At 46.5% G+C, this 13,616-nt stretch overlaps 1 protein-coding gene across 1 annotated transcript in view; it reads right to left on the bottom strand.

Annotated features, from left to right (window-relative positions):
• The window catches only part of LOC120981083 (solute carrier family 66 member 2-like), a 39,977-nt gene extending 28,014 nt beyond the window's left edge, over positions 1-11,963 (bottom strand). The window contains exon 1 of the mRNA XM_040410565.1: positions 11,706-11,963. The gene's annotated coding sequence lies outside the window, so the exon portion shown is untranslated. The remainder of the gene's footprint in view (positions 1-11,705) is intronic.
• Positions 11,964-13,616: the final 1,653 nt, after the last annotated feature.

Here is a 13,616-nt window from a genome sequence, read left to right as displayed (position 1 = left end):
GGAGGAAGTTGCAGACTTTTCATTCTACGAGGTCGACGTTTGATTGGCAGGACCCTTTAATGACAGATTTTGCTGTCATTTTGAACTATTCCATTGTTGCAGCATTTGATACATTTCCTTGTCAGATATCTGGACGGCAGTGAGGGCATGTTCACACCCAGCGGGTTTGGTGCAGAAAATCGCATCCATTCATTTAAACGAGGCTGTTCCTGCAGCATGCGCATGGGTTTCTGCTAGCCCAGGGGTCAGCAACCTCCGGCAAACTACATCTCCCATCATGCACACTTGCTTGGCTGTTCTCTGAGCTCCCACAGAAGTGAAAGGAGCATGCTGGGAGTTGTAGTTTCACAACAGCTGGAGTGCGGAAGGTTGCTGACCCCTGTGCTAGCCCATTTCAGATGAATGGGACAGTTGCAGTCAGTTCTTCAACCAGCCTGCCACATGTGAACGTGCTCCAGACCGTGGCTCCTCCGCCGCCATGCGGTTATTATCCCGCCGCTTCTGGTGTGGATTGTACAGAACACACTGCTGCCATCTAGTGCCCACTATGTGTATAGCAGGGAGCGAATCACACCACAGGCACATGCTCCACTGAGGTTGTGCCACACGGGCTCACCAGACCCAGAGTGCCACAAGGTGTGGGGGCCACAATCCAGAGGGTAGCCGGCTGTGTAATGGACTGAAAACCTGTCCTGACCTAGTCCTACTCACACAGCGGAGGCTTTGCTACAATGTGTCAGTGGAGACAATCCCCCTGAAGACAACACTGTCCAGATTACGTAATTCCATCACTGCGCCATCGTTCTCCTCAGTGGCCCTGTTTGCATGTGTAAGTTATGGAGCCCCTGTATCTGCGTCACATCGGGTGCTCCGGATCACTGACATGAACAGAGCACCCCGTTGGGCATGTGTGCGGTGGCTCCATTCCTTTCCATAGATAGCTGAGCACTGTACTCCATTCATTGCAGGGGTACGGTGCCCCTATTCTTGTGATCAGTGGGGGTCCCAGCGGTAGGACCCCTACCGATCTAATAGTTCTCCTCTATAACTTAGGCCTCTTTCACACTGGCGTGTGCGGCCCGTTGCCGTATTGCGGCCCGCAATACACGAGCACAGTCCGTGGGGCAGACGCAGCGGATCGCGGACCCATTCACTTGAATGGGTCCGCGATACGGCCGTTCCGCAAAAAGATAGGACATGTTCTATCTTTTTGCGGAACAGAAGTACGGGACGGCACCCGTGTATTGCGGATCCGCAATACGGCAACGGGGCGAACACGCCAGTGTGAAAGAGGCCTTAATCTAACCGGAATACCCCTTTAAGGCCAGTTTCCTGCAGGAAGCACACTCCGCGTGGGAGCATCCTTTCCCGCCCTGGACTCTGCTGTCATAGCGAGACCCCACAGCATTATAATAATTTATAATGCTGTGTGTCCCTGCCCGACAGGTATTGCACTGACAGATCACGGGGACACAGAGCATTATAAATCACTTCACGCTGTCAGGTCTGGTGACAAGAGCAGAGTCCAGGGTGGGAAGTGACGCTCCCACGCGGAATGTATTTCCCGCAGACAACTGGCTCGCTGCTGGGTATGATGAATTATTACTGTCCAGTCTGAGGGGATGGCCGCCCAGTCTACGGGCAACGTGTGGGTGATGGGCATTCTGGATGTCAGGCTGCTGAGGATCATACTGCCAGAGTCGCCCCGCAGCAGCCGGAGCCGTCCGTGGGCGTGATTGCATTTAATGGTTGATTTAATTGGGTACAGGCAGCAGAGATGTGTAATGCACAATATGGCGGACGGGATGGACAGACCTTTAAAAATGTGAAAAAGATAAATACCGGATCCATTTTTCCGGATGACAACCGGAAAGACGGATCCGGTATTGCAATGCATTTGTCAGACGGATCCGCATCCGGATCTGTCTGACAAATGCATCCGTTTGCGTCCGGATTGCCGGATCTGCCGCAAGTGTGAAAGTACCCTTACACGATAAATCTATCTGCAGCCTCAATGCCGCTAGTTTCCTGTTGACCGTCACATTCCACTGCTGCCCCCTGCTGGTTCAGTATCTGTAATGAGCATGCTTCGCTGTGAAGCACTCCGGCAAAGCTTTTGTTTGCACATATAATGGTAACTCCCCAGCAATATTCCATCCCAGCTCAGCTACATCCGTACATTTTGAACTCTTTCATTAAAGGCTGCTGTGTCATGTGATCACCAGCCTGACTACCAGTCCAGAGATTGCTCTCCTGTGTAGGCGAGTTGTCAGTCCCCCTGTGTGTCTGACTTCCTGTAAACTACAGCTAGATCTAAATCCCTCCTGGCAGCTCTCAGACACCATCCCTCCCCTCAAGCTCGACCTCGACCCTCTTTGTTCCTTTATGATGTCCCTCCATTCATAAACAGCAGCTGAAGATGCCAGACCTGCCTTATCTAGGAGACCGGGAGTCCAGTGATGTAATAGGCGAGTCCATACAATGATTAGCTGCAGCGTTATAAACCTCCCCTGACTCACACTGCCTGTATGTACTATGTGTGTGTACTGTGTGCATAACCTCCAGTGTATCCCCAGACTCACACTGCCTGTATGTACTATGTGTGCTTACTGTGTGCATAACCTCCAGTGTATCCCCAGACTCACACTGCCTGTGTGTACTGTGTACATAACCTCCAGTGTATCCCCAGACTCACACTGCCTGTATGTACTATGTGTGCTTACTGTGTGTATAACCTCCAGTGTATCCCCAGACTCACACTGCCTGTATGTACTATGTGTGTGTACTGTGTGCATAATCTCCAGTGTATCACCAGACTCACACTGCCTGTATGTACTGTGTGTGTGTACTGTGTGCATAACCTCCAGTGTATCCCCAGACTCACACTGCCTGTATGTACTATGTGTGTGTGTACTGTGTGCATAACCTCCAGTGTATCCCCAGACTCACACTGCCTGTATGTACTATGTGTGTGTGTACTGTGTGCATAACCTCCAGTGTATCCCCAGACTCACACTGCCTGTATGTACTATGTGTGTGTACTGTGTGCATAATTCCCAGTGTATCCTAGGAGACGCAGCTTCACACTGCTCTCCCTGGACTCACACTGTCTGTATGTACTGTGTGCATAACCTCCAGTGTATCCCCAGACTCACACTGCCTGTATGTACTATGTGTGTGTACTGTGTGCATAACCTCCAGTGTATCCCCAGACTCACACTGCCTGTATGTACTATGTGTGTGTACTGTGTGCATAATCCCCAGTGTATCCCCAGACTCACACTGCCTGTATGTACTATGTGTGTGTACTGTGTGCATAACCTCCAGTGTATCCTAGGCTCTCCCTGGGCTCACACTGCCTGTATGTACTCTCATTGTATACCAACATAAACCCCCTTGGGGGCAAAGGGAGATAAAACGTAACTTTTACTTGTAATGAGATAAAATAAATGCACTGCACTAGATAGACATACAAACACAAAATTCTATTCAGTTAGCATACTATACAGCCCCCTAAATTGTAGCAAGACCATGAGGCATTACAAGGCCCATTAAACACAGTAGAGAAAAATTTAATAATCTCACCAATCTTGAAATGCCTTGATGTGCTTTAATAGATTCAAATCGGACATGTAGCTGGCCAGCAGAGACCTGTCCTAGGTTGCTATTATAGCTTATATGTAGGGTTGTTTCGGGTATCGAATTTTCGATACCCAATCGATACTTTTAGCCCGGTATCGATGCGATACCAGGATTTGCCTTTTATCGATACTAGGCTGTGCTACTGCAGAGCCCAGTATCAGAGACCATGGATTGCGCTACTGTCAGCGCGGCCATGTTCCCTCAGCAGCACGGGGAGAAGGACGCAGTCTCCCCCTCCCCCTGTGCCGCTGCCACCAATGGGGACGAGGAGGAGGGCAGGGCGCACTGCACCACCAATGATAACTAACGCTTCTTACATTACAAATACAGGCAGCAGAAACACATTGCCAGCACCCAACCTCTGACAGGGCGCTGTGATCCGCGGCAATTAACCCCTCAGTTGCCGCACCTGAGGGGTTAACTGCCGCTGATCGCAGCTCCCTATCAGAGGTCGGGTGCCGGTAATGTGTTTCTGCCGCCGGCTGTATTTGTTTTAAACGTTACAACAAAAAGCATAGAAAAAGGACAGCACCACTTACTGACATATATTAGTCCATCATTTGGCGGCGGTGCTTGCGGTGTCAGGCCCCGGCCCAAGGGACCCCTCAACAACCGGAAAAAGTTTGAAAAAAAACGTAGCACTGCAGTCTTCAATTCAATTGTGTATTTATTAACACCGAACAGGAGCAACGTTTCTACCCAAAAGTATTTTTCAAGCTACAAGTTGATAATACAACAATATATATATATACACCCCTCTGACTAGTGATTGGTTGGGAAATTATCCCAAGAGAAGGTCAACCCCTCCCCTTTCACAATACGACCATTACATTAAACTCCAGTGACACAATTACAGAATAGACTTTTCACATAAAACCAAATCTGTGCTCAGCTCTGATGTAAGTGTTTATGCAGAGATTTGGTTTTATGTGAAAAGTATATTCTGTAATTGTGTCACTGGAGTTTAATGTAATGGTCGTATTGTGAAAGGGGAGGGGTTGACCTTCTCTTGGGATAATTTCCCAACCAATCACTAGTCAGAGGGGTGTATATATATATATTGTTGTATTATCAACTTGTAGCTTGAAAAATACTTTTGGGTCGAAACGTTGCTCCTGTTCGGTGTTAATAAATACATGATTGGATTGAAGACTGGAGTGCTACGGTTTTTTTCAAACTTTTTCAGTGTATTAAACGTTAACTTTCTTTGTTGGCGCAGTGCACCCCCCCCCCCCCCAGTATTAAACTCATTGGTGGCGCAGTGCGCCCTCCCCCCAGTATTGAAATAATTGGTGGCAGTGGCCACAGAGTCCCCTCACCTCCTCTCATTGGCGGCAGTGGCAGCTTCTGATTGGAGCCCCAGCAGTGTAATCCTGGGGCTCCGATCGGTTACCATGGCAGCCAGGACGCTACTGAAGCCCTGGCTGCCATAGTCGGCTACCTGCTGCTGGTGTGTGCACTATGCACAGGGCAGCAGGGAGAGTGTGAAGTCCTATTCACCATAATAGAGCTCTATCAGGGTGACTAGGACAAGGGATTAAAAGATCGCAGGTTCTAGCCCCTAAGGGGGTAAATAGTTATTAAATAAAAAGTAAAAAAAAAAAGTTTAAAAAAACACACCAAAATATTATTATATTTTGTATAAATCACCCCCTGTCCCAATTTTACATATAAAATATATAAACAATAAATAAAATATATCGCCTCATCCGAAAAGTCCAAACTATTATAAAATAATATATAAATAAAATATTTAACAAATCTCCTATGCAGTGAACGCCATAAAAGAAAAAAGAAAAACCGCGCGATTCGACATTTTTTTTAGTCACCTTGTCCCCCCAAGAAATAGGATAGGACTGTTCGATTATCAGCCGGACGTTCCATAAAATGCACGCAGCTTTTTTTGGCGTGGTATCAAATGGTATCGAGTATCGCAATACTTTTTTATGGTATCGAAACCAAATCAAAATTTTGGTATCAAAACAACCCTACTTATATGTGTATACAGCTAAACCTGCCAATAACCTTAATACAGTTCCTATGTTTGTGTGTTAAAGACAAAAGCAGAGTTATTTACAGTGACTTCATGTTTGGATGTCATATAACTGTTATATATATTGTGTTCACAGAAGCAGAAAAGACAGTATGCCTTTAAGATTCATTATATAATGTAAGGTAAGCTCAATGAGAGCAGAAACAGGAAGCATAGAGTTAAACTGTTGTTGCTCGGCAGGAGTCTTGACCAATCATAGCCAGCCTCACACACAGCAAGAGTTTTGACCAATCACAGCCAGCCTCACACACAGCCTGTGTGGGAAATTCCCCTAGAATCATTACACCAGAGACAGGAGCTGAACAGACATTCACTCCACTAAGAGCTGTGTTTTATGGAAGCAGAGAGGCCAAAATAGGTATTTAAAACAGTTATATAATGTCCCTACTGTTAATATAGTGATTAGAACTGTAAACTGAACCAGTTATATGTGTGTTTACTTACAGTTCCACCAATTGCAAACCACAAAGTTCACATTCCAAATTCAAATTCCATATTGCAATCCAAATTGCATACAACCATACCAGATCATACTCAACCAATCTGCAAATAGTTACTGCTAACTGCATACTGCAAATTGCGACCAAATTCAGCAAGTAGAACTATTAGTTAGACCTCAGATATACCTCATAAAGTGCTCAAATAACTTAAAGTGAGAGTACAGATACTGAAGAGAGAAATATATCCACCATTTTATGTTGAATGACAAGATTGAACAGTTGAACCACCATCTTATGCATACCGCCATCTTGTGATATCTTTTCAACACGTGTTATGTACATGGACTATCTGCTGCGGAGGCGGCAGTGTTATATATGAAGAAAAGTTGAAGTTAATAAAGAAGTTATTTCAAGCATTTGTTGTGCTCTTTAACCCCTTAAGGACGCAGGGCGTATCGGTACGCCCTATTTCCCGAGTCCTTAAGGACTCAGGGCGTACCGGTACGTCCTAACTTGAAATCAGTATTCCGGCGCCCGAGGGGTTAAACGGAACGGGATTTCGGCTGAAATCCTTCAGCCGGCATCCTGTGACAACGCCAGGGGGGGTCATGTGACCCCCCCGTGTCGGCGATCGCAGCAAACCGCAGGTCAATTCAGACCTGCGGTTTGCTGCGCTTTTTGCAGTTTCTGATGCCCGCGGTCCCTGACCGCGGGGATCAGAAACTTTTGAGTGCCTATAATCAATATTTTTCACCCCCCCCCCCCTGCACCCCTGCACGATTTTATGCCGGCGGGTGGTGCGGGGGGGGGTGTCGCATGCGGTGGGGGCGGTGCGGGAGGCGGGCGGTGCGGCAGGCGGGATCGCGATCCCCCGCCCGCCTCCCCATGAATGATCGTTGGCTTCTAATGGGGATACCAGGGTGCCAGCACATTGCTGGCACCCTGGTATAAACGGCTGACATCTGTGCAGATGTCAGCCGTTTAACCCTTTCCATACCGCGGTCCGTACGGACCGCTGTATGAAAAAAGTTAACTGTCGTCGGTCAGGGAGCTCCCTCCCTCTCCATCGGGGGGCTGCTGTGCCTTTGCAGCCCCCCGATGGAGAGAGCCCCCAGACAGCCCCCCTCAGCCCTGTGCTTACCCTTCCCCGTCTGCGAAGTTCTGAGCAGACGGGGAAGGTTCCCATGGCAACAGGACGCCTGCTCAGGCGTCCTGCTGTCCAAGGTGCTGAACAGATCTATGCTGAAAGCATAGATCTGTTCAGTGTAAGTAAAATACAGTACAGAACAATATATATTGTACTCTACTGTATTATACAGACATCAGACCCACTGGATCTTCCAGAACCAAGTGGGTCTGGGTCAAAAAAAAAGTTAAAAAAAGTGAAAAAAGTTAAGAAAAAAAAAAAATTCATCACTGAATAAAAATTAAAAAAATAAAACTACACTACACATATTAGGTATCGCCGCGTCCGTAACGACCTGATCTATAAAACGGTCATGTTACTTTCCCCACACGGTGAACACCATTAAAAAAAAAAAAAAACTATGAGAAAATTGAAATTTTGCCCACCTTACTTCCCAAAAAAGGTAATAAAAGTGATCAAAAAAGTCACATGTACGCCAAAATAGTACCAATCAAACCGTCATCTCATCCCGCAAAAATCATACCCTACCCAAGATAATCGCCCAAAAACTGAAAAAACTATGGCTCTCAGACTAAAGAAACACTAAAACATGATTTTTTTTGTTTCAAAAATGAAATCATTGTGTAAAACTTACATAAATAAAAATAAAGTATACATATTAGGTATCGCCGCGTCCGTATCGACCGGCTCTATAAGAATATCACATGATCTAACCCCTCAGGTGACCACCGTAAAAAATAAAAAATAAAAACGGTGTAAAAAAAGCCATTTTTTGTCATCTTACGTCACAAAAAGTGTAATAACAAGCGATCAAAAAGTCATATGCACCCCAAAATAGTGCCAATTAAACCGTCATCTCATCCCGCAAAAAATGAGACCCTACTCAAGATAATCACCCAAAAACTGAAAAAACTATGGCTCTTAGACTATGGAGACACTAAAACTTTTTTTGGTTTTAAAAATGAAGTTATTGTATAAAACTTACATAAATAAAAAAAAAGGTATACATATTAGGTATCGCCGCGTCCGTGGCAACCTGCTCTATAAAATTACCACATGATCTAACCTGTCAGATGAATGTTGTAAATAACAAAAAAAAAAAAAAACGTGCCAAAAAAGCTATTTCTTGTTACCTTGCCGCACAAAAAGTGTAATATAGAGCAACCAAAAATCATATGTACCCTAAACTAGTACCAACAAAGCTGCCACATTATTCCGTACTTTCTAAAATGGGGTCACTTTTTTGGAGTTTCTACTCTAGGGGTGCATCAGGGGGGCTTCAAATGGGACATGGTGTCAAAAAAAACAGTCCAGCAAAACCTGCCTTCCAAAAACCGTATGGCATTACTTTCCTTCTGCGCCCTGCCGTGTGCCCGTACAGCGGTTTACAAACACATATTAGGTGTTTCTGTAAACTACAGAACCAGGGCCATAAATAATGAGTTTTGTTTGGCTGTTCACCCTTGCTTTGTTACTGGAAAAAAAATATTAAAATGGAAAATCTGCCAAAAAAGTGAAATTTTGAAATTGTATCTCTATTTTCCATTAAATCTTGTGCAACACCTAAAGGGTTAACAAAGTTTGTAAAATCAGTTTTGAATACCTTGAGGGGTGTAGTTTCTTAGATGGGGTCACTTTTTTGGAGTTTCTACTCTAGGGGTGCATCAGGGGGGCTTCAAATGGGACATGGTGTCAAAAAAACAGTCCAGCAAAATCTGGCTTCCAAAAACCATACGGCGCACCTTTCACTCTACGCCCCGCTGTGTGGCCGTACAGTAGTTTACGGCCACATATGGGGTGTTTCTGTAAACGGCAGAGTCAGGGCAATAAAGATACAGTCTTGTTTGGCTGTTAACCCTTGCTTTGTTAGTGGAAAAAATGGGTTAAAATGGAAAATTAGGCAAAAAAATGAAATTCTCAAATTTCATCCCCATTTGCCAATAACTCTTGTGCAACACCTAAAGGGTTAACAAAGTTTGTAAAATCAGTTTTGAATACCTTGAGGGGTGTAGTTTCTTAGATGGGGTCACTTTTATGGAGTTTCTACTCTAGGGGTGCATCAGGGGGGCTTCAAATGGGACATGGTGTCAAAAAAACAGTCCAGCAAAATCAGCCCTCCAAAAACCAAACGGCGCACCTTTCACTCTACGCCCCGCTGTGTGCCCGTACAGTAGTTTACGGCCACATATGGGGTGTTTCTGTAAACGGCAGAGTCAGGGCAATAAAGATACAGTCTTGTTTAGCTGTTAACCCTTGCGTTGTTAGTGGAAAAAATGGGTTAAAATGGAAAATTAGGCAAAAAAATGAAATTCTCAAATTTCATCCCCATTTGCCAATAACTCTTGTGCAATACCTAAAGGGTTAACGAAGCTTGTAAAATCAGTTTTGAATACCTTGAGGGGTGTAGTTTCTTAGATGGGGTCATTTTTGGGTGGTTTCTATTATGTAAGCCTCGCAAAGTGACTTCAGACCTGTTGTGGTCCCTAAAAATTTGGTTTTTGTAAATTTCTGAAAAATTTCAAGATTTGCTTCTAAACTTCTAAGCCTTATAACATCCCCAAAAAATAAAATATCAATCCCAAAATGCTACAAACATGAAGTAGACATATGGGGAATGTAAAGTCATCAAAATTTTTGGGGGTATTACTATGTATTACAGAAGTAGAGAAACTGAAACTTTGAAATTTGCAAATTTTTCAAAATTTTTGGTAAATATGGTATTTTTTTATGCAAAAAAATTTACTTTTTTGACCCAATTTTAGCAGTGTCATGAAGTACAATATGTGACGAAAAAACAATCTCAGAACGGCCTGGATAAGTCAAAGCGTTTTAAAGTTATCAGCACTTAAAGTGACACTGGTCAGATTTGCAAAAAATGGCCAAGTCCTTAAGGTGAAATAGGGCTGAGTCCTTAAGGGGTTAAACCTACTGTTTCCATAGAACAGCGCTAGAGGAATTACAGAGTAACAGACAGTCTGGTTAGACTAAAAGTCAGAGATATCAGAATTCTTCTAATGCCACAGCGCAAAAGGCACTTCACAGCGCTGCGCCTGCCAGAGGACACATATTTCAATGACTATTGGAGAGTTTCTCGAAGCTCTTGCAGTGCCTAAGCATGCTTCAGTGGATGTAATGCAAGCATATCAACGGGTGGCTCATAGATAGGACAACAGGAACAACTAACCCTAGAAGACCCTAATTAAAAGGAGGGAACTAGGAATTCCCTGCCTATCTATACAGAGTACTCGCCCTGAAAGGGGCGACTCCGTCCGGATACCTAACCCTATACCCGGGCAAAATCCCTATTAGACCTTATAGAATGGTTCCCGACGTGCCACGTTTCGTTAGATAACTCGTCAGGGAAAACGGACAAAATAGGGTATCCTTCAAAAATAGATGAAATATACAAATGAAATATAAATGGTATAAAGCTGGCAAAATTAGTGAGTTAAAAGTATGCATAAATAAAATGAGAGGGGAAGGAAAAATAACCCACAAACCTCCCGTGGGGTCAATGGACCAAAAGGGAAGGAAAAAATTAATAATATTCTCCTAAACAGTTATGCCCTACAGTGGGTAAGGGCTACCGTGTAGCGATTACATACATGCCCGCCAGTGGGTATAAGCTGTATGTCTATCCCCAGTGTATCCTAGGAGACGCAGCTTCACACTGCTCTCCCTGGACTCACACTGCCTGTATGTACTCTCATTGTATGCAGTGTGCAGGATCTCCACTGTATCCCGTGAGATGCAGCTTCACACTGCTCTCCCCTGACTTACAATGCCTGTATGTACTATGTGTGTGTACTGTCTGCATAACCTCCAGTGTATCCTATGAGATACAGCTTCACACTTCTCACCCCTGACTCACACTGCGTGTGTGTACTACATGTGCTGTGTGCATAATCACCAGTGTATTCCTATGAGATGCAGCTTCACACTGCTCCCCCATGCGTCTTTCTAGTAAGATCGAGCTGACAGGGAAAAACCTATCAGAAGCAGGAAGGAGGGAAGACGGGCTGCAGTTGCATCACATCGGATACATTGGGACAGCAGTTCTATGTCACTGATCTATCACTTGCCACCTTAGAGCAGAAGACTGCGCAAAGAGAGTATCCATCTACCACAATGCAGGATTTGTTTCTTAGATCTGTTCCTGGGAAAGCTGGGTGGTGACCGGACACCCAGGGCTGTAAGATTGTACAGCTCGGGCAGATTTGTCATTCTGGAGTCTGGGAAAGCTGGCTGACAACTGACACAGCCCCTATTACGCTTCTGCTGGTGTTGTCACCCAACATTCCCAGATTCCTGATTGACAAATCTAATTCTACAAGGTCAAGACCTACACATGACCTGGGTGTCAGTTGTCGGGCCCCTGGATTCTGCCCTTGGCTATGGTTCCAATATTTATGACATCACTCACAGTCGCTGCAGACGTACGACCATCGCCCGGCCTCTCCTCATCTCGTCCCTCTTCTCCACCGTCACTCTGCAAGAAAACAGACGTGGGTGGGGTCAGTCATAAAGTCGGGGGTCCCTGAATGCCTCACATTCAGAAAAAAACACTCGTCCTGAACCTCCGAGCAGATGGATCGGGCAGGAGGAGAGGAGGACTCATAGCTAAATATAGTGATGAAGACGGATCAGGACAGGTGACCACAGGACCAGGCGTTATTACAGGAAACATGATGAAACTTTAATATGGGGAGGGCTGGAGGTCACAGGAGGGCGTGAGACGTCCGGGCAGAGCCGAGAGCGGGCAGTGGAGCCCCCACCACACGGTCAGGGGGCAGTGGAGCCACCACCACCACACGGTCTGGGGGCAGCAGAGCCAAACGACCACCACACGGTCAGGGGGCAGCGGAGCCACCACCACACGGTCAGGGGGCAGTGGAGCCACCACCACCACACGGTCAGGGGGCAGCAGAGCCAAACAACCACCACACGGTCAGGGGGCAGTGGAGCCAAACGACCACCACAAGGTCAGCGGGCAGCGGAGCCACCACCACACGGTCAGGGGGCAGCAGAGCCAAACAACCACCACAAGGTCAGGGGGCAGCGGAGCCACCACTACACGGTCAGGGGGCAGCGGAGCCACCACCACACGGTCAGGGGGCAGCAGAGCCAAACAACCACCAAACGGTCAGGGGGCAGCGGAGCCAAACAATCACCACAAGGTCAGGGGGCAGCGGAGCCACCACCACACGGTCAGGGGGCAGCAGAGCCAAACAACCACCAAACGGTCAGGGGGCAGCGGAGCCAAACAACCACCACACGGTCAGGGGGCAGCAGAGCCAAACAACCACCACACGGTCAGGGGGCAGCAGAGCCAAACAACCACCACACGGTCAGGGGGCAGCAGAGCCAAACAACCACCACACGGTCAGGGGGCAGCAGAGCCAAACAACCACCACACGGTCAGGGGGCAGCAGAGCCAAACAACCACCACACGGTCAGGGGGCAGCAGAGCCAAACAACTACCACACGGTCAGGGGGCAGCAGAGCCAAACAACCACCACACGGTCAGGGGGCAGCAGAGCCAAACAACCACCACACGGTCAGGGGGCAGTGTCACACAACCACCACACGGTCAGGGGGCAGTGTCACACAACCACCACACGGTCAGGGGGCAGTGTCACACAACCACCACACGGTCAGGGGGCAGTGTCACACAACCACCACACGGTCAGGGGGCAGTGTGCTCCTCACAGGTCCCAGCCACAAATCTGCTGTTACCACTCAGGTGCTGACATCTCGCTGCTGCCCCCTGGTGGTGCACAACTCATATAATCCCTGCAAGATGGAAACATAGAAAATAGCAAAAGCCCCAAAAGTGATGAAAATACCCTCATCATCCTCATGATTATCACTAGTTATTACACTGAGAGAGGTGGACACCCCGGGATGTGATCAGCAGCTGCCAGTATACAGATCATTATCCGCAGGAAGCGCCATACTGAGCACGTGATCCAAGAGCATGGACGCCCCTTACAGAGCCGAGACCCCCGCTGTGGCGGCTGCTTTCATTGGGGCACATTTATTAAGCTCGCTTTTTGTAGGAGTGAAAAAAGTCTGGAGTATCTGAAACACCTGACTTTAAATTACCTCAAATTTATGATTAGTGTTGAGCAAACTTGTGTTTCAAGTTTGGTGTACAAGGTTTGGGTTCAGATTATCTAAGAATAACTTAGGGTCCGTGGTAGCGGAATCCGTGACAGATTTATTAGATAACTCGACCCTTGTATGCAGAACTTGAAAACAGAGGTTCGCTCATCCCTAATGATGATCCCTTAATAAATCAGCTTAATCATATTTGGTTTAAGTCTGACCTCTA

The sequence above is a fragment of the Bufo bufo genome, chromosome 10, assembly GCF_905171765.1.
Source record: "Bufo bufo chromosome 10, aBufBuf1.1, whole genome shotgun sequence".
Lineage (NCBI taxonomy): Eukaryota > Metazoa > Chordata > Amphibia > Anura > Bufonidae > Bufo > Bufo bufo.
This window is presented reverse-complemented; position numbering and strand designations above follow the sequence as displayed.